Source organism: Panthera tigris, chromosome B3, assembly GCF_018350195.1.
Source record: "Panthera tigris isolate Pti1 chromosome B3, P.tigris_Pti1_mat1.1, whole genome shotgun sequence".
In the NCBI taxonomy this organism is placed as follows: domain Eukaryota; kingdom Metazoa; phylum Chordata; class Mammalia; order Carnivora; family Felidae; genus Panthera; species Panthera tigris.
The window spans coordinates 142245509-142269861 of NC_056665.1; the positions used below are offsets into that span (position 1 = coordinate 142245509).

The 24353-nt window shown below is 36.7% G+C and overlaps 2 long non-coding RNA genes, 11 other non-coding genes and 5 pseudogenes across 13 annotated transcripts; all 18 read left to right on the forward strand.

Moving 5' to 3' along the window:
* Positions 1 to 846: 846 nt before the first annotated feature.
* On the forward strand, positions 847 to 15876 carry LOC107180867. The gene is made up of 10 exons (XR_001511615.2): positions 847 to 882; positions 1391 to 1477; positions 2374 to 2458; positions 3390 to 3471; positions 4795 to 4877; positions 6677 to 6761; positions 13039 to 13179; positions 13821 to 13906; positions 14822 to 14909; positions 15803 to 15876. It is a non-coding gene; the product is annotated as an uncharacterized LOC107180867 (long non-coding RNA).
* Positions 1819 to 1893, forward strand: LOC122239910. Its single transcript, XR_006219297.1, has one exon. It is a non-coding gene; the product is annotated as a small nucleolar RNA SNORD113/SNORD114 family (small nucleolar RNA).
* On the forward strand, positions 2807 to 2881 carry LOC122239919. Its single transcript, XR_006219308.1, has one exon. It is a non-coding gene; the product is annotated as a small nucleolar RNA SNORD113/SNORD114 family (small nucleolar RNA).
* LOC122239921 lies at positions 4023 to 4097 on the forward strand. The gene has a single exon (XR_006219310.1). It is a non-coding gene; the product is annotated as a small nucleolar RNA SNORD113/SNORD114 family (small nucleolar RNA).
* LOC122239953 lies at positions 5232 to 5303 on the forward strand. The gene has a single exon (XR_006219341.1). It is a non-coding gene; the product is annotated as a small nucleolar RNA SNORD113/SNORD114 family (small nucleolar RNA).
* Positions 6136 to 6203, forward strand: LOC122239956 (annotated as a pseudogene).
* LOC122239915 lies at positions 7125 to 7196 on the forward strand. Its single transcript, XR_006219303.1, has one exon. It is a non-coding gene; the product is annotated as a small nucleolar RNA SNORD113/SNORD114 family (small nucleolar RNA).
* LOC122239920 lies at positions 14027 to 14104 on the forward strand. The gene has a single exon (XR_006219309.1). It is a non-coding gene; the product is annotated as a small nucleolar RNA SNORD113/SNORD114 family (small nucleolar RNA).
* Positions 15240 to 15317, forward strand: LOC122239929. The gene has a single exon (XR_006219318.1). It is a non-coding gene; the product is annotated as a small nucleolar RNA SNORD113/SNORD114 family (small nucleolar RNA).
* A 769-nt stretch (positions 15877 to 16645) lies between the features above and the next one.
* Positions 16646 to 16720, forward strand: LOC122239952. Its single transcript, XR_006219340.1, has one exon. It is a non-coding gene; the product is annotated as a small nucleolar RNA SNORD113/SNORD114 family (small nucleolar RNA).
* Positions 16721 to 18401: 1681 nt separating this feature from the next.
* LOC122239317 lies at positions 18402 to 21385 on the forward strand. The gene is made up of 3 exons (XR_006218285.1): positions 18402 to 18473; positions 19385 to 19470; positions 21314 to 21385. It is a non-coding gene; the product is annotated as an uncharacterized LOC122239317 (long non-coding RNA).
* LOC122239907 lies at positions 18793 to 18864 on the forward strand. The gene has a single exon (XR_006219293.1). It is a non-coding gene; the product is annotated as a small nucleolar RNA SNORD113/SNORD114 family (small nucleolar RNA).
* On the forward strand, positions 19818 to 19892 carry LOC122239940. Its single transcript, XR_006219328.1, has one exon. It is a non-coding gene; the product is annotated as a small nucleolar RNA SNORD113/SNORD114 family (small nucleolar RNA).
* LOC122239934 lies at positions 20774 to 20844 on the forward strand (annotated as a pseudogene).
* Positions 21386 to 21733: 348 nt separating the features above from the next.
* LOC122239911 lies at positions 21734 to 21805 on the forward strand. Its single transcript, XR_006219298.1, has one exon. It is a non-coding gene; the product is annotated as a small nucleolar RNA SNORD113/SNORD114 family (small nucleolar RNA).
* A 907-nt stretch (positions 21806 to 22712) lies between these two features.
* LOC122239961 lies at positions 22713 to 22775 on the forward strand (annotated as a pseudogene).
* Positions 22776 to 23320: 545 nt separating this feature from the next.
* On the forward strand, positions 23321 to 23384 carry LOC122239959 (annotated as a pseudogene).
* A 901-nt stretch (positions 23385 to 24285) lies between these two features.
* On the forward strand, positions 24286 to 24353 carry LOC122239927 (annotated as a pseudogene).

A 24353-nucleotide genomic window follows, 5' to 3' on the forward strand; every position in this document is an offset into this window, starting at 1 on the left:
TCTCAAAAATAAATAAACGTTAAAAAAAAAAAAAGAAGGGAAAAGAAATGTTACCATACGTTGATAAATAACTAAATGACTACCTATATGAATGGTGGAAGTATGGATCAATGGAAAGAATGTCTTAATCTTGTTATCGCCTTTTCTACTTGGTACTATTCAGAATGGAACCCCAGGCTGATTTTAGCTTCTGCTCTGATCAAGATCGACATGTTGCTTCAGTGTTGGAGAGAGACCAAGGTGCGTACCGGTCAAAGAAGTCATCTTAGATTGGGCCATTTGTTAAAAGGTATACATTGAATTATTAAAAAGTATGGAACATAATTTGAAGAAGTTAACTGTGTCCCAGTGAGAAATATGATACAAAACATGATATTGATTCATCAGTGAAGTGCAACATAGAGGCCCGTTAATGAAATTAATGAAATAGAATCAGTCTATGTGGGAAATGACTCTACAGAGAGATTTTATTTTATTTTTAAAAATTTTTAATGTTTTACTTATTTTTGAGAAAGAGAGAGAGAGAGAGTGAGCACGTGTGCAAGGGAGGGAGGGCAGAGAGCGGAAGACACAGAATCCGAAGCCAGCTCCAGGCTCTGAGCTGTCAGCACAGAGCCCGATGCGGGGCTCAAACTCACAAACTGTGAGATCGTGACTTGAGCCAAAGTCAGATGCTTAACCGACGGAGCCACCCAGGCGCCCCGGTGCTATGGAGAGATTTTAGACATTGGGAAGGATCTTCTTGGATTTTGGGAATCACGTGTTTATTTTATTATTATTAACGGCTTAATGATTTATTTGATAGCAATGCAGACGTGAATGAAGAAAAAGACATCCAAACCAGAGCCACTGATGGCAACTGGTGGCACGTGCATATGGATGGTAAATAATATGTGCCTGGAGTACTAAGGTCCAACACAAGACATAATTAGTCAGATCCCCCTTTTGGACGTGCTCCTGTAGACACGTACTAGAAATATACAAAGATCATGTTCTTTCTCTGGTCTTTATCAATTTAGATTTATTATTATAAGTGGATCAATAATAGAACCACTAGTGAAATATAAACAAATAGATAAAGAAAAAGAGAGTGAAGCATTGTCCAGCTGTAAATGTATGTGGTAAGGCAAGAATTGTTACTACAGATTGAAAACACTGATGCCCCTTAAGGAATAAACGTATCAACAGTGTCACCTCTTTGACCAAGGGTCATAAAAACTCGTACGTAAGAGTTTGAGTTTTTAGGTCAGTCTCGAATCTGAGGTTGTTCCTTTGGTTAACAGAAAGAAAATTAATAAATATCTAAATGATAGGATGAATGAAATGCGGAAAAGAAGAATCGTTTCAGATCAGGTCTCATATTTCACATACTCTGTTTTGTATTCCCCAGGATGGACATACGCAAGCTGGTCGAAGAATTCTTCCATGGTCACAGTCCCTGTGGTTGCACCTGTGTTCCAGGTGTGCATAGCCCAACGTGAGTAGTCGAGTTCATGTTTTCATGTGACAGGCTTTAAAAATGGGGGTATTTACTGTATTGTTGATAGAATGAATAGAATTCAAAAGGCTAGCCATGGCCGATGATGAATATGGAAGTATTACCAAGTATTATGTTTATGAACCCATTTATGATAGACTAAGACTAATGAATGAGAGAGAGAGATATCAATATGATAGATGAATCTATGGGCAGATATGGAATATTCAAGGTCCCTTATTCATTTTTGTGGTGAATCTTAGGGTTTTAAAAATTAATATTAGTGAATTCAGCCATTAATGAAATAACATCCAGAAAATGAAGAGGAAGAGACTGAGATATGGACCAGTGATGACGGCTGGTGGCGTAGGAGTCATGGACGATGAATACTACGTGTCTGGAACTCTGAGGTCCAACAGGAAAGGAAATACAGTCTCTTACCTCCGCTTGACATTCTTCTATGGACTGATGTTAGGAATATAAAGGGACTGTTTTCTTAGACTGTTTTCTTGAATTTTGATTGTTTTACTATCAATGGATCAATTCAAGAATCAAGGTACAAATATTAATAAGCCAAAATGAGGAGCGTGGAACATATGCACTCAGTATACGGGGTGAGGCAATAGAAACTATTCAAATGTATTGAATATACTGAATCCCATTAAGGAGAATGAATGGTTCACGTGCCTCACCTCTTTAGTGAACAGTGATAGAGAAGTTCTCATTCTGGGTCTATAGCAAGTAGGAGGTTACTCACTTTTTTAATAAAAAAATAATAAACATTATTCTAAATTAGTGTATTTCCAAATGATTGACTCGATGTAAAGTGGAATGTGCAGAACGGCGGACATCATGTTTCAGTCTTGTTTATACCTACTTTGCTTTGTGCTTCTCAGAAAGAAAACACCTGCGCCGATTTAAGCGTCCATCATGTTTTAGGCACTCCAGGGTAGCCTCTTGTGTGGGAGCATGAAGTCCAACGTGCGTAATCATCAAATTTCTTGTCTTGGTTTGGAGGGTTTGTTCAGGGTGTCACTGGAATTATTTACAAAGTCTTTAATGTAAGAGAAAAGGTCAACTATGGCCCAGTGACAAAGTCGAAGCTGTATGAGACATTATGTTGATCAACCCACCATTACCGCAATGAGGGTGGTTAATGAAGAAGAAGTGTATTTAATTAGGCACTGATTCTCAAGAAAAATGATAGAAATACTGAAGGCTTTTGTCCTCGCTCTTTGAGATTCATAGATACTTACTTAGTTACTATGAATAGATTGGTGAAGTAACATAGGAACAAATGGAGGTGAAAAGGACAAAGTGGACCAGTCCCGGACCGATGATGACAGCTGGTGGCGTAGGAGTCCTACACGATGAATGCTACGTGTCTGGAAGTCTGAGGTCCAACACAAAGGGAAATCTAGCCTATTTCCTCTTTTTTCAGATGATCCTACGGTTCGATGTTAGGAATATGCAAAGAAATGGTTCTTGTCATTTTGGATTCATGGGTTTCTACATTATTAACCTAAATGGATCAGTGACAGAACCAATAAAAAAAATCTGTAAATAAATAGAGGACAAAGACTTACCCCCTGTGAATATATTTGGTGAGGCAAGGAATTCTGTTAATACAAACCAAGGAACCTGATGCAGGCCGAGAAATAAACGGACCAAAGGTGTTAGCTCTTAGATGTTAGCATGTAGATGCTGATACTGAGAAGCAATGTTCAAGTTTGTAAGCCTGGGTCATTCTCAGGTTGCGGGTGTTAATTTTGTGATATATATGCTTATAATTTCATATGTGTACATGTCGTTAAAAAATAATACCCAGGCAGCTGGAAAGATGAAATGAGGAAAATAAGACTAGTAGAGAAGTTTCAGTTTTTAATTGTCCGCTCTGGGTTACACTCCTCAGAATCAACACATTCCAGCTGATTCAGATTTTCTACGGTCAAAAGGTCTGTGATTTCCTGTGTGTTTGGGCCATGGGGATGAATGTGAGTAAAGGTTACAGTTCTTGTATTTGTTTAAGCAGTTTTTAATTTCTATTTATTTATTAAAAAAATTTTTTTTTAAATATTTACTATTTTTGAGAGAGAGACAGAGCACGAGTGGGGGAGGGGCAGAGAGAGAGGGAGACAGAATCCGAAGCAGGCTCCAGGCTCCGAGCCGTCAGCACAGAGCCCAACATGGGGCTCGAACCCATGAACTGTGAGATCAGGACCTGAGCCGAAGTTAGTTGCTCAATGGACTGAGCCACCCAGGCGCCCCAAGCAGTTTTTTTTCTTTAAAAAAGGTATTCACTGTATTGTTAAAAGTGTGAAATATCATTTAAAACACTAAACACGGGAACTGATAAATATGGGCGCTAACATTTGCTAATGCATATGTGAAGTGTTGATGATGATGATCCTATAGGCAGACGTAGACTATTCACTGCTTTTATTATTGGGTTTTTGTGAATCCCAGGGTTTTAAAAATTATCATTAATAGATTAAGGAATTAGTGAAGTTACATACCTGAGAATGAAGAAAAAGAAGCCTAGATCTGGACCAGTGATGATAGTTGGTGGCGTATGAGTCATGGATGATGAATATGATGTGTCTGAAACTCTGAGGCCCAATTAAAAAACCAAATCGGGGCGCCTGGGTGGCGCAGTCGGTTGGGCGTCCGACTTCAGCCAGGTCACGATCTCGCGGTCCGTGAGTTCGAGCCCCGCGTCAGGCTCTGGGCTGATGGCTCGGAGCCTGGAGCCTGTTTCCGATTCTGTGTCTCCCTCTCTCTGTGACCTTCCCCCATTCATGCTCTGTCTCTCTCTGTCTCAAAAATAAATAAACGTTTAAAAAAAAAAAAAAAAAAAAAAAAAACCAAATAAAGTCTCTTCTGTGTGAAGCGGTCTTATGTACCGATGTTGGGGGGGGGGAGGGCCCTTTTATTGGTTTATTTTCATGACTTTTGATTCTACTGTAATAAATGGCTAAAAGTAGAATCAATCTGCAAGTGTAAATGAGATTAAGAGGGCGAAGCATGTCTATTCTTTGTAAAAATTATTAACGTTTATTGAGAATATTGAAGTTTATTAAGAAATGTGTTTCCAGTGTCTTACCTCTTTGGCTAAGAATGATAGAGACAGTAAATCACAGTCAACATTCTCATTCTTAGTCTGTGTCAGGTTTGATACTGCCTCGTTTGTTTAGAGAAAATAATAAATATGACCCTAACGTACTATATTCCTAAGTGACAGACTAAGTGAAGTTAAAATAGTCACATCCACAGAGCGTCTCTCAATCTTGTTATGTGCTCTGCTTTTTATTCCTCAGGTGCACACACGTGAACTGATTAAGCACTTGGCTGTCAACAGGGGCTCCACTGGTGGTCCTTATGTTGGTGCATGTAGACCAAGGTGAGGACTAGTCAAATCTATCTCTTGGTTTGGGTTGTTCGTTTAGAGTGTTCATTGTAACATTGTGAAATGGTATTAAGTATATTCAAAGAGGCCTAGCCAGTGCTTTGAGGATAAATATGGACTTGATATGAAATGTTCTGTTGATTAACAGGTATTTGTATCAGTGAAGATATTTAATGAAGGAGGCATATTCAGTGAGGCGAATGATCCTATAGATAGACATTAGGGACATTAAGGCTCTTGTCCTTGAGTATTTGTGATAGATAGATATTTATTTTATTGTTATCAGTGAATTGATGAATCGAGGAATAAACAAATAAAGACAGAAGGAAGGAAAGGGAAAGTCAAGGCTGGACCACTGATGACCACTGGTGGCGAATGAGTCATATCTGATGTCCATTCCTTCTGTTTGACGTGGTTCAATAGACACTTGTCAAGATTATACAAAGATCTTGTTCTTGGTCTTTGGGTTCGTGAATTTCACAAAATCTTATTATGAAGGAATAAATAAATGTATAAGTTAAAATAAGGAGGAAGAGACTCAAGTAGTGTTTATTCTTAAAATGCATAGTATGGGAAATAATACTAATATGAATTGAAATTGATATTAAATGGATTAAGTGTACTACATCTTTGACTAAGGCTGATATAGACTATGATAAGTAATCATTACTTCTCTGAGTCAGAACTCTGATGTGTAATTTGTTAAGATGAAAATAACCTAAATGTTACCATTAATAAATAAATACCCAAATGACCACGTATATGACGGCTAGAAATAATGAATCAGTGGAGAGAATGTCTCAGTCTTTTTATCATTTTCTCTGCTGGCTACTCTTCAGAACAGATGCCCCAAGGAGATTTCAGCTTCTGTCATGGTAAAGATTGTCAAGAGACCAAGGTGACCAATGGTCAAAGTTCTAGTCTTCGTTTGGGTCATTTGTTTAAAGGTATTTATGGTAGTATTAAAATGGAATAAATATAATAAAAATTTAATGATGTCCACATGTAAATATATATGAAATATTATATTAATTCTTCAATAATGGAATATGTTAACCAATCAACCTTAAAGTTGATTACTCAAAGAGATATAGTTAGTCCATGTGGGAAATGATTCTATGGACTATGATCAGAATATTCAAATATCTTCTTGTTGGGTTTGGAAATCATATATTCATTATATTATTATCAATGAATTAATAGCCTATTCAATATAAATGTAGAAATGAATGAAGAAAAAGACATTCCAATATAGACCAGTGATCACAACTGGTAGCATGTTAATTAGGAACGATGAATGTCTGGAGCTCCAAGGTCCAACACAAAACATAGTTAGCTGAGTTCCTCTCTTGGAAATGATACTATAGACAGGTATCAGAAATATACAAAAATCATGTTTTTATTTGGGTTCATAGATTTGGATTTTATTATTACTGGTGGATCAATGATGGGACCATTAAACAAATAAAAAATAGAGAAAGAAGAAGAATATTACACATTGCCCAACATGGGTGACGCAAGAAATATTACCAATAACAATGAAAAAAGACACTGATGCCTCCCAAGAAATGAATGAATCTTTGCCTAAGGATCATATAAACTCTGATAAGTAAGAGTCAGTTGTATTTCCTGGGTTAGTCTCGAGTTTGTTTCCTCTGTTAAGAGAACAAAAGTCTACATCACGAACATTTTACAGGTACCTGAATGACTAAGTAAATGAAATGTGGTTCGCAAGAGGCAATGGGATAAGGTCCCAGTGTCCTTCATCGTCTGCTCTGCTCTGTACTCTTCAGAATGGACACACTCACGCTGATTCAGGCGCTTCCATGGTTACGTGCTTTCTGATTGCGTACGTGTGTTTGGAGCATAGAGACCAATGTGAGTAGTGGTTGAAGTGTTTGTCTTTCTAGTGTCCCTTTTTTTTTTTTAAGATGTTAACTATATGTCGTTAAAAGGTACAAATTGTAATCAAGCAGGGGCAACTATGGAATTGATTCTATCGATTAAAAGGGGTTGATTGTATTGATTAATGCATACACGAAAAACGCTAATTAATGAGAGCCATACATCGATCCTTTTTGTCTCCTATATGAGAGTGAAAATGATCTTACAGACGGATTAGAGATATGAAGCCTCTTTTTGTGTTTTTGTGAATAAGAGGGTCTTAAAATTATTATTAGTGAATTAATGAATTAGTCGATAAATAACGTACAACTGAATGAAGGAAAAGAGGGACAATAATGGATCGATGATGACCACTGGTGGCGTATGAGTCCTATACGATGAATACATGTCTGGAACTCTGAGGTCCCAATGAAAGGCAATCTAGTCCAGTGCCCTTTGTGAAGCGATACCATTAGACAGATACCATGAATTTAAAGGGATCATGTTTTGGGTTTATGTTCATGCATTCTCTATTTTTAAGGAGATAATCAATAATGTACAAACAAGCAAAGATTAAGGTCATGAAGCATTGTCCAATTACAAAAATATGTAGTGAGACAAGAAATGCTATTAATATATATTGAAAACACACTCCCATCCACCAATAGTAAATGATACAGAGGTGTTGCCTCTCGGGCTAAGGATTGTATAGCTGTAGTGTTAAATAGTAATTGGCAATGTTCATAATCCATGTCAGCGGCAAGGTCATTATTGTTCTTTTATTAGGAGAAATTAAATAAACATTCCTCCCAACTGCAGATTCCCGAAATGACCCACTAAATGAAAGATGGGATGCAAAGACCAGTGGAAATTAGGTGTCTAGCTTTTTGTTATCATCCGCTCTGTTCTCTGCAGAGTGGATGCACTCAAGTTGACTTAAGCATCTTCCATGATCACAAGTTCTATGGCTGCATCTATGTGTTAGAGAGTGGAAATCAAGAGAAGTAAGAGTCAGTGTTCTCTCAGTTTGGGAGGCTTGTTTAAGGGTATTCGCTGTGGTATTAAAAATGTGAAATATAATCAGCGAATGCCAACCATTGCCCCCAAATGCCATTAACGTGAAGCGTTGTGTTTATTAATCCATATACAACACATTGAGGTCAGTTAATGAAAGAAATGAATTGCTCGGGGAAATAATTCTATAGACAGATGTTACAGATTAGTTCCTGCCAACCGTGCACTAATGATAAAGAGTTTGAAATGAGCATGTTGGCTAATCCATACTCAATACTGAGGTCAGTTAGCAAAGCAGATCTAGACTATTTTCCCTGTAGAAAATGATTTTATGTACCGAAGTTAGGGGTATTAAAGCTATTTTTAAAAATCTCGTGGGTATTTTTTATTAGTGAATTAGTGAATTAATCTCTAACAAAATTATAATTCAGTGAAGAAAAAGAGTGATATCTGGACCAATACTGAGGGCCAGTAGCATATGAGGCAAGGTTGAAGAAGGCTGATCTACAACTTTGTGATTCAATGCAAATCCAGTCCAAAAAGAAATCTAGTCCATTGCTTCTGTGATAAATGGTCCTGTAAGCAGTAGTTAGAGATATTCAAGAATATTATTCTTGGGCTTTTGAGTTTCACAAATATTGACTGCTTATTAAAAATTAATCAATGCAATAATAACTAAAAATGTATGAATGAAGGAAGGGAAAATAGGGCCAAATGTGGAATAGCTATAGCATATGTAATGAAACTAACATCATTACCAATCCATTTCTAAGGAACAGAAGTCCATTAAAAATTTATGAAGGCGTTTACACCTCATCAGAAGGGATGTGTGGACAGAGGTGTGTAATTGTTGATGTTCACGTTCTGTGCTGTCTTTGGCTTGCAAGTGTTTTTGTTTTCATTTTTTTAATTGAGAAATAGGGGGAAAGTTTATATAATATAATCAACTAACTATATTAAGGAGGCTCAAGCATGAACCAGTGACAAAATTGAGTCATATAACAAGTTATGATCAATCCAACTGGCTTCACTGTGTTCCATTGGTAATCATTCCACAGTGTATATGTAAATCAAAAGCCACATGGTACACTTCAAATAGATACAACTATATTTATCAATAATTTCTCAGTAAAATTGGAAAAAAAGTATGTAGTCCTTTGTCATTTATGAGAGTGAGCAGCTGGAAACAGTTATTATTAATTAGTGTTATCCCAAGTTTGTATACAACAGTACACATTTTATCATTATAGATTAATAAATAAGTTAATAACTTAATAATATAAAAGGGAACAAAGCACATGGCCAGTGATAAGCATGCGGTGATGCATGGTCCATCAGTTCTATTCACGTTTTGTCCCTCGTAAGAAACAAATCTCAGCTCTCTCCAGGTTGAGTCAGGGGAACTGCACAGGTAACACACAACAGCATTTTTAGTCTGGGTTTCATTAAACAGTTTTCATTATGGTTTAAAGTGAATAGTTTTGTCAATGTGTTTATGAATTAAAGAATGAATGAATGAATATTAAATCTATCGATACAGTTTTTTTTTAAGGTTTGAAGATTTTACATTCATTTTCATAAATATTTATAATTCCTTCTTGGGTTTGTACCACAGTGTATAAACATTCTTCTGTGGTAGAGATCTAAGTTGTTAATTCAATGAAGCAACTCATAGAAAGATGTAAGGTGTAGTTTTTGTATGTGCAGTGGATAGTGGGTTCATGGTTGTGCTTATATCTTTAAAGAATGTACAAGTTAAATGAAAAAGTAGGAAAGTTCTCCAAAAAATTAACCATCCTACGATCTATAGTTCTAGTTATAGAACTATCCTATGATCCAGCGGTTGTACTACTAGGTATTTACCCAAAGGATGCAAGAATACTGATTCAAAGAGGCACATGTACCTGATGTTTAAAGCAGCATTATGGGGGACATGATGCATGGGGGACAAGAACAAAGAGGCAAACTATAAAACATACTCTTAACTCTAGAGAACAAACTGAGGGTTGCTGGAGGGGAGGTGGGTGGGGAGATAGGCTAAATGGGTGATGGGTATTAAGGAGGGCACCTGATGGGATGAGCATTGGGTGTTCTATGTAAGTGATGAATCACTAAACTCTACTCCTGAAACTAATACTACACTATATGTTAACTAATTGGAATTTGTATAAAAACATGAAAAAAAAAAAGAGCCAAGCAAGGGCCAGTGATGTGAATGGAATGCATTCTGAATGTGTCTTGTGGTTAAGTCACTTCTGTACTATTGAAGTTCATTTCAAAAGGAGATTTGGTATATTACATCCGCGAGAATAAATCTATAGCTAGACAGTAATTTGGAAGAATCTGATGATGGAATCCTGGGAATTTATTGCATTATTCTAAGAGAATAAATGAACAAAACCAGTAGATGACAGATAGGTAGGTAGATAGGTAATAGATGAAGAGAGTAATTAATGCTGGATTAATTTGGAAAAATGTTGCAAGGTTGACATTTTTGTTTATACAATTGGGAAACATTGCAGTATATTAAGAAATCAGTAGGTTAAAGGTTAACCCCTCTGGGTTGGCGTACTACAACTCACTTGAGTGAGCACCAAAATCACCTGCAAGAGTGGTTAAACTATAGATTTCCAGTCCCACCCTCAGCATTTCTGCTTTGGGAGGATTCAAGGTCGGGGGTGGGGGGGTGGTGGGGATCCAAGGATCTGCATTGCAAATATGTTCGCACAGTGATAATGCGTCATTTAGAAACAACGGTTTGAGAATCACTGCTTTAAGTCAGATGTATGTAATAGTTAATGCCCTTGCTTTGGATCAGTGGTAAGTACCAGGTTGTTTATTTTATTAAGACAAAAAAGAGAGGAAAACTAAGAAACAGACTCTTAACTACAGAGAACACACTGGTGGTTACCAGGGAGGAGGTGGTGGGGGGGGGGGGTAAAATAGGTGATGGGGATTAAGGAGTGCTCCTGCTATGAGCACCCAGTGTTGTAGGGAGGTGTTGAATCACTCAACTCCACACTTGAAACTAAGTAATAATAATAATAATAATAATAATAATGAAAAACAAGGAGCAAGGTAATAGATACATTAATTAATAAATATCTGAAACTTCAAACAAATGAAAGGAGAAAGCATGATTCAATGGAGAAAATAGCTCATTCTTTTAATAACATCATCTTTATGCTCTGCAAACGGATGCACCTGAACTGATTACACATTCTGTGTAGACTCCAATGATGAGGAACCAACGTTTATGATTAATTTTTAAATAATGTTTACTTATTTATTTTGAGAGAGAGAGAGGGAGAACGAGTGGGGGAGGGGCAGAGAGAGAGGAAGAGAGAATCCCAAGCAGGCTCCATGCTGTCAGCACAGAACCCAATGCAGGACTCGATCTCATGAACCATGAGATCATAACCTGATCTGAAATCAAGAATCAGATGGTTAACCAACTAAGCCACCCAGGTTCTCCTAAAGTTTATGATTACTTTGATGTAGTATTACTTGGGATGATTTTATTTTATTTTTTAAGTTTTTATTTAAATTCCAGCTAGTTAACGTACAGTGTAGGATTAGCTTCAGGGGTACAGCATAGTGATTCAGTACCTCCATATGTCATCCTGGGCTCATCACAACACGAGCCCTCCTTAATCCCCATCACCTCTTTCTCCCATCCCCCACCCACCTCCCCTACTTGGGATGATTTTAAAAATAGATCAAATCCATGTCACTCCTTTTTATAACTCTTTAAATTTCTATTTCAGTGTCTCCCTAAACACTCCTTAACTGATAAAGTCGTAAACTATTTTTGTTATGAGGACGAAGCACATAGGAGATGGAACTAGTAGTCAGTGTCTTAGTTCTGATGGGAGTGGTCTAGATATATAAATATGCAAATTACACGAGAAAGGCAAACCATGGACCAATGATGCGAATGGAATGCATTCTGATCTATTATACCTTATGATCAAAACATCTATGATGTACTGAGGTCCCGTGCAAAAAGGGATTGAAGTGTTTATACCTGTGGGAGTGAGCCTATATAGAGATTACAGTAATAGTCAAGGATCATGTTCTTAGTCTTTGGTGCTTTGTGGATTTTGCTTTTATTTCTTTTTGTAATTAAACTTTTTAAAATATTTATTTATTTTTGAGAGAGAGAGAGAGAGAGAGAGAGAGAGAGCAGGGGAGGGGCGGAGAGGGACAGAGTCACAGAATCCAGAACAGGCTCCAGGCTCTGAGCTCTCGGCACAGAGCCTGATGCGGGGCTTGAACTCACGAGTGGTGAGATCATGACCTGAGCCTAAGTCAGGCACTCGACCAACTGAGCCACCCAGGTGCCGCCATTTTGCTTTTATTTTACTCAATAAATGAGAGGAACAAATATGTCGGTGCATAAAGGTGAAAAGAGTGAGGCATATCCAACTATGAAAATACGTGGTGAGGCAAGAATTACTATGAATATAGCTTGGAACCACTGGACTTCATTAATAAAGAGATCAAGGGGGTTACATTTTGGGTAGGGAGAATACAGATGATGATATGTAATAGTATGTTCTTGCTTTGAGTTAGTGGTGAGTTCAAGTGGTTCATTTACCAAGAGAAAAAGAAGGAAGTACCACTATAAAATAATAAATACCCAAGTGACTAAGAAAACGAATCAGAAAAGTAGGTATTAATGGGAATATTGTCTCAGCATTTTATTATCTGCAGTGATAAGTAGAGGTTACTGAGTCGCATATAAGTTTTATGTTTGATTAATATTAATTAAGAGAAAAGTAAATAAATGTTATTATAAGTTAATAAGTACCTAAATGACTTTGTATATGAATGGTGGAAAGTCTGATCAATAGAGAGGATGTCTCAATCTTTCTAGCACCTTCTTTGCTTCATCCTCTTCAGAAGGGAGGCTGGAGCTGATTTCTGTTTACGCGCGATCAAGATTATCACATAGCCTCTGTGTCAGAGAAGAGACTAAAGTCAGTACCAGCCAAGATCTCGTTTTCATTCAGATCATTTGTTTAAGGGCTTGTACAGTATTATTAAAAATTATTACATTAGTAAAAAAGTTGACTATTGTCCAATAACGAATAGGATATAAAACATGTTGATTGATAATGTGCAACATTGAGATTGATTAACAGAAGAAACATAGTCCATGTGGGAAATGGGTGTATAGGCAGATGCTAGGGACATTCAAGCATCTTGCCCTTGAGGTTGTTTTGTAAGTCATCTAATTTTTTATTATTGTCAGACAACTAATGATGCAATGGATAACAAATATAGACACAAATTAAGAGAAAAAAAAAAAGAAAAGAAACCCAAACATGGACCAGGGATGATGGCTGGTGGTATACAAGTCATGGACGGGATACAGGGATACAAGTCATGGACGGTAAGTGGATCAATGTTAGAACCATTTAAGAAATATAAATAGAGAGAGAATGAAGGACTGTCCAATTATGAACGTATGTGGTGAGGCAGGACATACTATTAATAAAAATTAAAAACGTTGATGCCCATTAAGAAATAAATGGATTGTGGGGCACCTGGGTGGCTCAGTCGGTTAAGTGTCCGACTTCAGCTCAGGTCATGATCTTGCAGTTCGTGAGTTCGAGCCCCGTGTCAGGCTCTGTGCTGACAGCTCAGAGCCTGGAGCCTGCTTGGATTCTCTTTCTCTCTCTCTTTCTCTCCTGCTCCTCTCCCTTGCTCGTGAGCATACTCTCTCTCTTCAAGATAAAAAATTGAAAAAAAAAAGGAAGAAAATGATCAAGGGTATTACTTCTTTGGCTAAGAATTACGCAGACACAGGTAATTAAAAATCAATTTTTAAATTCTGGATCAGTTACAAGTTCAAGGTTGTTCCCTTTGTTAGTAGAAAAAAAAACATATATATGTATGTATATATATATCTATATATATAAATGAAAAATTAACATACTCATAAAAATTGAGTAAATGAAATGTGGAAAGGAAAGGTAAGTGTAGATAAGGGCTTACGTTTCTTTATCAACTTCTCTGCTTTGTACTCCTCAGAATGGATGCACTTGGGGTGATGTGAGCATCGTCCATGGCCACGAGCTCTCTGGTTGCATGTATGCATTAGGAGCGTGCAGACCCATGTGAGTAATAGTCAAAGTTCTTGTGTGGCTTTGGGTGATTTGCTTAAGAATATCCACTGTATGTGAATGAATGACTTAAGAAACAGTTTAGAAGTGAACGGAGAGAAAGCCCGCCAATCCTGGACCGATGATGACGGCTGGTGGCGTATGAGTCATGGATGATGGTGAATAATGTGTGTCTGAAACTCTGAGGTCCAACTGGGCATTCTCTTTGTTTGACAGGATGCTGCAGGCAGAAGTCAGGACTATGCGAAGATCTTGTTTTTGGCCTCTGTGTTTGTTCATGCATTTTCATTCCGTTATTATAATTGGAGGAATGAAAATAAGCAACAAATAGACAAAGATCCATACGGCAAAGCATGCTCTAATTATAAAAATATGTGGTGAGGCAAGACATAGTATTCATAAATTTGAAAAGATTGAAGTCCGACAAGGAATAAATGGTTACAAGACTGTTAAGTCTTTGGCTAAGGGTCATCTAGACAAAATAAATAATAGTCAGTGTTCATTTTCTGGGTCAGGGGCAACGTCTAAGTTGTTCATTTTCTTTCTTTTTTTTTTTAATGTTTATTTCAGAGACAGAGAGAGACAGACCATGAGCGGGGGAGGGGCAGAGAGGGAGGGAGACCCAGAATCCGAAGCAGGCTCCAGGCTCTGAGATGTCAGCACGGAGCCTGATGCGGGGCTTGAACTCACGAACCGTGAGATCATGACCTGGGCCGCAGTTGGTTGCTCAACCGACCGAGCCACCCAGGCGGCCCTACGTTGTTCATTTTCTTAAGAGAAAATGAAATATGTACGGGAGACTCTTCATGAGGGCTTGCCTAGGTCACTGAGAAGTGAAATGCAGAAGCAAAGGATCAATGACGAGGAGGCCGTAATGTGTTATCGTCCTCTCTGCTCTGTACTCCTCAGGATGGATGCACTCAAGGTCATTCACGCGTCTTCAGATTTATAGCAGCTGTGTGCTTTGCATCTGCGTCTTGGGAGCCTGGACGACAATGTGAGTCGTAGTCAATGTGCTTCTCTTAGATTGAATGTTTTGGCTTTTTCAAATTACTGTATTATTAAAAAGTGTTTAAGGTAATCAAGAAGCCCAAACATACCCATATCGCATTATCACCGATGTGAACCAATATGATGTTAACCGATATGGTAAACACTGAGTTCAGTTAATGAAAGAGTTCATTCTCAGTGGAAATGATCTTATTGATAGATGTTAAGGCGATTCAAGGATTTTGTGATTTTTATTGTGGCGACTTGTGTTTATTTCTATATTAGGTAGTTAATCAATAAACATACCAATCAACAGATAGAAAAAAGAAGCCAGTCCTGGACCAATGATGATGACTGATGATGGCATAGGAGTCATGTGTGATGAATGCTATGTGTCTGGAACTCTGAGGTCCAACAAAAACAGATCTGTTCCACGTTGTTGAAATGGGCCTGTACGGATGTCAGAATATACGAGGGTCTTGTTTTTGGTCTTGGCTTTTATTCGTTCTTATTCTACAAATATAATCAGATCAGTGAAAATAGCAATAAACATATTACAAATAAATAAAGGTGATGGGAGTAAAGCATGGTCTGATTATAAAAATATGTGGTGAGATATGAAGTGCAATGAATGTATTTTGCAAACATTGATGGTAAATGAAAATAAATGGTACAGGATGTTTCCCCTTTTTCTGAGTATGAGTAGCGGTCCATGTTCATACTCTTTGTCAGCAGCAATATTGATGTTATTTGGTCACTTAAGAGAACGTAAGATAGATATGATCACAACTTACTAATTGACCCCATGGCTGAATAAACAAAGGTGGAATTAAGGACCAAGGGAGAGGATGTCTTCATCTTTTTGTTGTTGTTGTTCTTCTGCTCTTTTGTACTCCACAGAATGGATGTGTTCCAGCTGATAGAAGATCATCCCTGGTCGGGTGCACCATGTTTTGGGGAGCATGGAGACCAGTGTGAGTAACGTTCTGTGTTCTTCTTGGCTAGACTATTGTTTTAGAAGAGATTTTCACTGTATTATTAAAAAGCATTAAATATAATCATACAAAATGAATGAAATCTTACCATTTGGATTGACATTGATGGGGCTAGAGAGTGTTATGCTAAGCGAAATGTCAGTCCGAGAAAAACAGTTACCATATGATCTCAATCATATGTGGAATTTAAGAAACAAAACAAACATGGAAAGGGGGTGAGAGAGAGAGAGAGAGAGAGAGAGAGAGAGAGACAGAGGCATACCAAGAAACAGACTCTTAAGTGTAGAGAACAAACTGATGGTTAGCAGAGGAGAGGTGGGCGGGGGTTGGGTGAAATAGTGGATGGGGATTAAGGAGGGCACCCGTGATGAGCACCGGGTCTTGTATGGAAGTGTTGAATCACTATATTGTACACCTGAAACTGAATGTTACATTCAGTTACACTGAATGTTAACTAAGTGGAATTGAAATAAATACTTGAAAAAGTTATTTAATGAAATCAAAGAAGGTGAGACATACCAGTGTTAAATATCAGATTAATATGAAACACTGTTGATTAGCGCATATATGAAACACTAAACTGAGTCAATGAGAGGAATTAGGTCTCAGTGGAAATGATTGTGTAGATGGATGTTAGAGATACTAAAGAATATTATTCTTGTTTCTTCGTGTGATTTATTTATATTTCTTTATTAATGAATTAAACTATGAATGAATGTAGGTGGTCATGGAGAAAGAAAGCCAGTCCTGGACCCACCAGTGACAATGGGTGATATATATGAGTCGTATATTATGGAGATGTGTCTGGAACTCTGAGGTCCAACACAAATGGAATCTGGTCCAGCCTCCTTTATGAAGGGAACCTATAGATGGATGTCAGGAATGTACAAGGATTTTGTTCTTGGTCTTGAGTTCATGAAGCTTTAAAATATTATTATGAAAGTGTCAATGGAAGAATAAATAAACATATATAAATGACTAAAGATGGGAACAATGAACCTTTTTTCATAAGCAAAATAAAATATATCCTAAGGAAAATACATATTAGTGTAAGGAATGGATAAAAAAAGGACTGTGTATATTATGTATTTGACTAAGGGTGATTTAGACAGTGATAGGTAATAATCAGTATGTCTGTCAGTCAGGTATTAGTTTGAAGTTTATTTTATTAAGGAGAAAAAGAAATAAATATTACCAAAAACTAATACATGCTCAAATGACTATGTAAATGAATGGTGGAAACTATGGAGACAATAACTCAATCTTTTATCACATTGTCTGCTTGTCTCATATTTAATCATATCTTCAGAGCGAATTCATTGAGCTGGTTTTAGTATCCATGGTGATTAAGACTGTTATGTTACCTTTGTGTTAGAAAAGACACCAAGGTGAATAACTGTCAAAGATCTTCCCTTGGTGTGGGTGATTTAAGAGCACTCACAGTATTATCAAAAAGTAATAAATACCATCAAAAAATTAACTATGGCCCAATGACAAATGTGATATGAAATATTAATGTTCGTTCATTGATAACGTGCAACTCTGAGGTTGATTAGCGAAAGATATAATCTATGTGTTATATGATTCTACAGATAGAAGTTAGTTAGGTTTATTCAAGGGTCTTTTTCTGTGATTTTATGAATTGCGTATTTATATGTATTATCGAAGTATTAGCAATTCAATCATTACAAGTGTAGAGACAGATGAAGAGAAAAAGGTCCAAACACAGGCCAGTGGTGATGACTGGCGGGGTAGGAATTGTACACGTGAGTGTTACCTGTGTAACTCTGAGTCCACATAAAGTAAGATGTAGCCTATTTTCTGTCGTAAACGATCCCATGGGTCAATGTCGAAATATGCAAAGCTCACATGCTTTTTTTTAGAGATTATTTTATTTATTTTGAGAGAGAGAGAGAGTGCAGGGGATGGGGGCAGAGAGAGAGGGAGAATCCCAAGCAGGCTGGAGCCTGCTGTCAGCACAGAGCCCAACATGGGGCTCGACCCCATGAACTGTGAGATCATGACCTGAGCCGAAGTCGGACGCTTAACCGACTGAGCCACCCAGTCGTTCCACCAAGCGCATCTTCTTATTTTAGATTCATATGTTCAAATTGATTCTTATAAATAAACCAGCAACCAAACCAGTAAAAATGTAAAATACAGATAAATAAGGTGAAACACTGTCCAGCTAGGAATATATGTGGTGACACGGAAGTCTTGCTAATAAAATTGAAAACATTCCTGCTCATTAAGCACTAAAAGGAATAAGCATTTTTGCCTTTTTTACTTAAGAATTATATAGGCACTGACAAATAAGAGGCATTTGTATTGTTCTTGGTCAGTGTCAAGCTGAAGCTTTTCTTTAGCTAAAACAAATACCTCATTACGAAAAATTAACGAGCGTCCCAATGAATAAATGAAATGCGTTACAGAAGAATCAATGGAGATAGGACCTGAAATTTTTTGTTTTCTGCTCTACTTTGCACTCCTTAGAATGGGACCCGTCGAGATTTAAGGATTCTTCCACGGTCACGTGATCTCGGGTTGCATTCATGTGTTAGGAACATGGAGACCATGTGAGTAATAGTCAAAGTTTCAGTCTTTGTTTCAGGGTGTTCAGTGAATTATTGAAAACTGCAGAGTATAACTGATGAAATCCGAATAGCCCACTGAGAGAAATGGGATTAGTATGAAGCATTATATTGATTAATGAATATAATAAAAATTGAGGATAATTAATGAAAGTGATATTGACATGAGAATGATTCTAAATAGATCCTAGGGATTTCTAGGCTCTTTGTGGGTTTCTGCGAATATTTTTAAAATTGTGATTACTGAATTATGAATTTATCAATAAATAATCTAGAAACAAATGGTGACAAACAGGGACAATATTGGATCGATGATGACCACTGGTGGCGTATGAGTCGTATACGATGAATACGTGTCTGGAACTCTGAGGTCCAAAACAGATGAAATCTAGTTCATTGTCCCCATTTGATGTTGTCTAGAGGCAAAGATCAGGAATATATAAAGATCGTGGTTTTGGTCATTATGTCCTATTTTTATCCTTGGATAAAATCCTATTTTTATCATTGGATCAATGAAATGATTAATACGCAAATGTGTAAACAGATTTAAATGAAGAATATGAAGCCTTGTCCAGTTATGAAAATATGTGGTGAGGCAAAAATTACTATAATATAGTAATATATTAATTATATTACAAAAACTGGTATCCATTAGGAAAGAGATGGTTATGAGGGTGTTACCTCTTTGGCTAAAGTGGATGGCCAGTGTTAAGTGATAGTGTTTATTTTCTTTGGCATGGGCAAGATCGATATGGTTTGTTTACTTACTAGAAAATGAAATATATGTTGTCCCAAACCACTACCTACCTAAATGACTGACTGAAAGTTGGAACACAGGGATGAATGAACCCAAGGTCTCAATCTTTTTATCATCCGCTCTGTCTTGTACCCCTTAGAATGGTCGCACTTGGCTGAATTAGACTTTCCACCATAGTCATGAGCCCTATGTTTGCCTCTATGTGGTAAGAGCATGGATCACAATGTGAGTAATAGTCAAAATTCTTTTCTTGGTTTTGTGGTTTTTCAAAAAGGTTTTCCCCGCCTTATTAAAAAGTTATGAAATATAATTTATGATTGCCGGCATTGGCAAATAATTAGAATGAGGTTACTATGAAGCATTATGTTAATTAATCTATGTAGGAAACATTGGGGTCAATTAATGAATGGTATACATTGTCAGCGAGAATTCTGTAGACGATATTTGAGATATTCAAGGGACCTATATCGTTTTTGCGACCCCTCCCTAGGTATTGTTTGATTATTATTAGTGAACTGATGAAATAATCAATAAACTATGTGCACATGATTGAAGATAATCAGGGACATACCTGGATAAATGACAGCAGGTGTTGACATATGAGTCTTTGATGATGAACCCTACGGGTCTGGAACTCTGAGGTCCAGCACAGAAGAAATCCAGTCCTTCCCCCACCCCACCCCCGCCCCCCCTGCCCCATTTGCAGTGATCCTTTAGAGAGATGTCAGGCATAAGTGAGTTCATGTTCTTGGCCTTTGTGTACATGAACGTTTAAACGTACCATTATAAAAAATAAATAGGATTAATAACATATAAACGAATAAATATGAAGAGGGCGAAGCATTGCCCCTTGCCAAAATATATAATAGGTAAAATGTTAATGTAAGTCAGAATGGAAAATAAAAGATTCACGTGTCTATGTCTGAGTAAGAAGGAGGTGGATAATGGAAAATAATAGTTACTGAGTCAGTTATGGCTTCAGCAGTTGATTTATTAAGGGAAAAATCACAATAATGTCATCAATGCCGAAATGGTACGAGCAAGGAGTTGGGGATATATGAATCAATGGAGAGAATATCTCGATATTTTTGTCATCTTGTCTGCTTGTCACTCTTCAGAACAGATGCTTGAACTGATTTCAGCTTCTGCTGTGATCAAGGTTGTCATGCTTCCTTTGAGTATGGAAAGAGGTGAAGGCCAACCTGGTCAAAGTGGCTATCTTGGAATGGGACATTTGTTTAAGGGTAATCAGGGTATCATGGAAGAGTACTAAATTAATAAAAAATTATCCATGGCCTCATGATGAATGTGGTAGGAAACACCGTGTTAATCAATAAAAAATGTACAGGATGGAGGTTGATTGAGACAAGAGTAACAGTCCATTTGGATAATGATTCTGTAAACTGATGTTAGGGATATTCAAGGATCTTATTTTTGGCTTTTTGTGAACCATGTATTATTTTTATAATTATCAATGAATTAATTATTTAATTTGTAAAAAGTGGAAATGAAGTAAGCGACTCAGTCGTGGACCAATGATGGCCAGTGGCGTAGGAGTCATGGACAATGAAACTATATGTCTGAAACTCTGAGGTCCAACACAGAACATAATCATTTGGTCTGTTCCTTCTGTTGAAATTGTTCTCCACAGAGAGATGCCAGGAATAAAATCTTATTCCTGTAATTTTTCATAGCTACAGATTTGTTATTATTAATGGATCAATGATAGAAACCATCAAGCAGATATAAATAAACATATAAGGAAGAGTAGGGTGAGGAATTGTCCAAAGACAAACACATGTGGCAAGGCAGATGATATTATTACTAAAAGTTGAAAACACTGTTGCCCATTAAATAAATAGATAAAAAGGTCATCTCTTTGCACACGGTTATATAGACATGCCTAAGTGAGAGTTGCTTTAGTGATTGAGTTTTTATAAGATGAAAATATTTAGAAAGAAAAAATAATAAATACTTAAATACTGGGTAAATGAAATATAGAAAGCAAGGATCAATCCAGATTATGTTTCAGTTTTCCTTATCATCTGCTTTGTTCTGCACTCCTCAGAATGAACTGCCTAGAGATGATGCTCCATGGGCATACGTTTGCCTCTGTGTAATAGGGAGGATGGAGATTAATGTAAGTAATAGTTGAAGTTTTTTTCTCAGTTTAAGTGGGTTTAAGGTTATTCACTGCATTATTAAAAAGTGTAAAATATAATTAAGGAAGGCAGCTGTATCTCAGTGTTAAATATGGGATGTGTGAAACACATTGATTAATGCACATAGGAAAAGCTGAGGATATTAATGAGAGAGCTATATTGAGGTGAGATTAATTCTGTATTTAGATTTGAGACTTCAAGTCTCTTTTTTAAAATTGTCCTGCTTAGAAATTATTAGTGAATTCATGAATTCACTAATTAGTGAGTTAGTGAATGATTTGATCAATAAACAAATACGAATCTATGTAGGAAAAGAGGGGCCATATTGGATCGATGATGACCACTGGTGGCGTATGAGTCGTTCGCGATGAATACGTGTCTGGAACTCTGAGGTCCAACAGAAAATTGGTCTAGGCCATTCCTGTTGTTTGAAGGCATCCTATGGACAGATTTCAGGAATAAATAAAGGGTTTATTTTTGGTCTTGGTATTCATGTATTTTTGTTTTATTATTATAATTGGATAAATGTGAGAATCAATAAATACATAAATAAACAAATATGAATAGCGTGAAGCATTGTCCAATTATAAAAATATGTGGTGAGGCAAGGAATACTATTAATATTTTATGGAAACCTCGAAGTTTCATTAGAAATAAATGGTATTTGACTGTTACCTCTTAGGTTAAGGATGATGTAGACAGTGTAAGTTATATAGACAGTGTTCGTATTCTGTCTTAGTGGTAAGATCCAAGTCGTTTGTTTTCTTAGCAGACTAAATATATACACTAAATTGATGATTGCCTAAATAACTATGTGAATGTTGAAGCAGAGCTCCATGGAGAGAATGTCTCAAGCATTTTATCACCTGCTTTGCTTTGTACTCCTTAGAAGAGACACACGGAACCTGATTTAAAGATTCTTCCTTGATCTTGAACTGCAGGGTTGCATCACCTGTTTTAAGAGACTGGAGACCAGTGTAAGCATAAACAAATTTCTCTGTGTTGATTTGGGTTGTTTGTTTAAGGGTATTTACTCTAGTCATGAAATTGTTGAAATATAATCAGAGAAGGCTATCTTGATCCTTACTGATAAATAAGAGATTTATGGGAAATATGATATAGATTAATGCATGTATGAAAAACTGATACGTGACTGAGATATAATGCTGTGAAAATGGCTCTAGAAGCATATTAGGGATATCAAAGCCTTCGGCGTTTGTCAATAATAGAGTTTAAAAATTATAATTAGCAAATTAATAAATTAATAAACAAGATAGAAATAAATGAAGAGAAAGTGGTCTTTTCTGGATCAATGATGGTAACTGCCGGTGTATGAGTCCCAGGTGACGAGTAATCCGTGTGGTCCAATACAAGAACAATGTGGTCTTTCTCTTCATTCATTTTCACTTCTTATTATAATTGAACCATGAAAGAAGCAATAAACAAATATATGGATCAATTGAGAGAAAGTCTCAATTTTTTTTATCACTTCTGTTCGGTACTTTTCAGAATAGAAGCTCAAGGTGATTTCAGCCTCTCTTGTGATCAAGGTCACCATGTTTCCCTTCTCTAGGAAAGAGCCCAAGGCAAGTAATAGTCAAAGTTCTTTTCTTGGTGTGGGTCATGTGTTTAAGGGCTTTCGTGGTGTTACTCAAACATAATAATTACAGTGAAAAATTAACCATGACTCAATGATAAATATGATATGAGACATTACGTTGATTAATCGATAACATGTAACATTGCTACTTATTAATGAAAGAGGTGTCTATTTTGGCAATAATTCTATAGGGAGAAGTTAGGGATATTCAAGTATCATGTTCTTTGGTTTTTATTAATCATGGATGTATTTTATTATTCCCAGTGGAGGTATGACTTAATTGATACAGATATAAAAATGAATAAACTCTAAGGGAACCAGTGGTGATGACGGGTCATGGACGGTGGATAGTAGGTGTCTGGAACCCTGAGGTTCAATACAATAAATATTCTGTTTTCTCTATTTACTTGATCGTATGGGTAGATGTCAGGAAGTATAAAGATCATGTTCTTATTTTGGATGAATACGTTTAGATGTGTTGTTATGAATGGACCAATGATAGAACCACTAAAGGAAATATAAATAATGGAGTAAGAAGAAAAGGCAAATTATTGTCTAATTAGGAACGTAACATGGTGAAGCAAGAAATCCTAACAAAATTTGCAAACACTGATGCCCATTATGAAATAGATGTTTCCAGGGTGTCTCTTCTTTTGCCAAGGATTATATAGATATGAATAATTAAGAGTCAGTTTTATTATTCTGGATCAGTGTCAGGTTTGAAGGCTTCCTTTTTGTTAAGAGAAAAAATCTACATTATGAAAGATTTATAAATTCCTAAATGAGTAAGTTCAATGTGGAAAGCAAGAATCAGTGGGAATAAAAATGTCATCATTTTTTTCTGTCATTACTGTGGTTTGTACTTCTCAGAATGGACACATTCAAGCTAATCAGGCATTCCTCCCTGGTCGGTGAGCTTGGTGACAGCATCTGTGTGTCAGAAGCACAGAGATGGATGTGAGTAATGGGCAAATTTCTTGTCTCTGTTTCAGTGATTTCTTTTTCAGCACATTCAGTGTATTATTCGAAAATTCCATATAGAATCACAGAAGGCCGATTGTGGCTCTGTGATAAATACTGAATTTTATAAAACAATATATTGATTAATGCACGTATGGAAAACTGATGATGAAAGAAAAGTGAGACTAAGTCTGTGTTCAGTTTAAGGACACAAAGGCTCCTTTCGGTTTTTGTGAATAATAGGATTTTAAGTTATTAGCAAACCAATGATTTAATCAAAATACAAAGAGAGTATCACAAAGAGAAGAGGGACAATATTGGATCGATGATGACCACTGGTGGCGTATGAGTCGCATACGATGAATACGTGGAACTCTGAGGTCCAA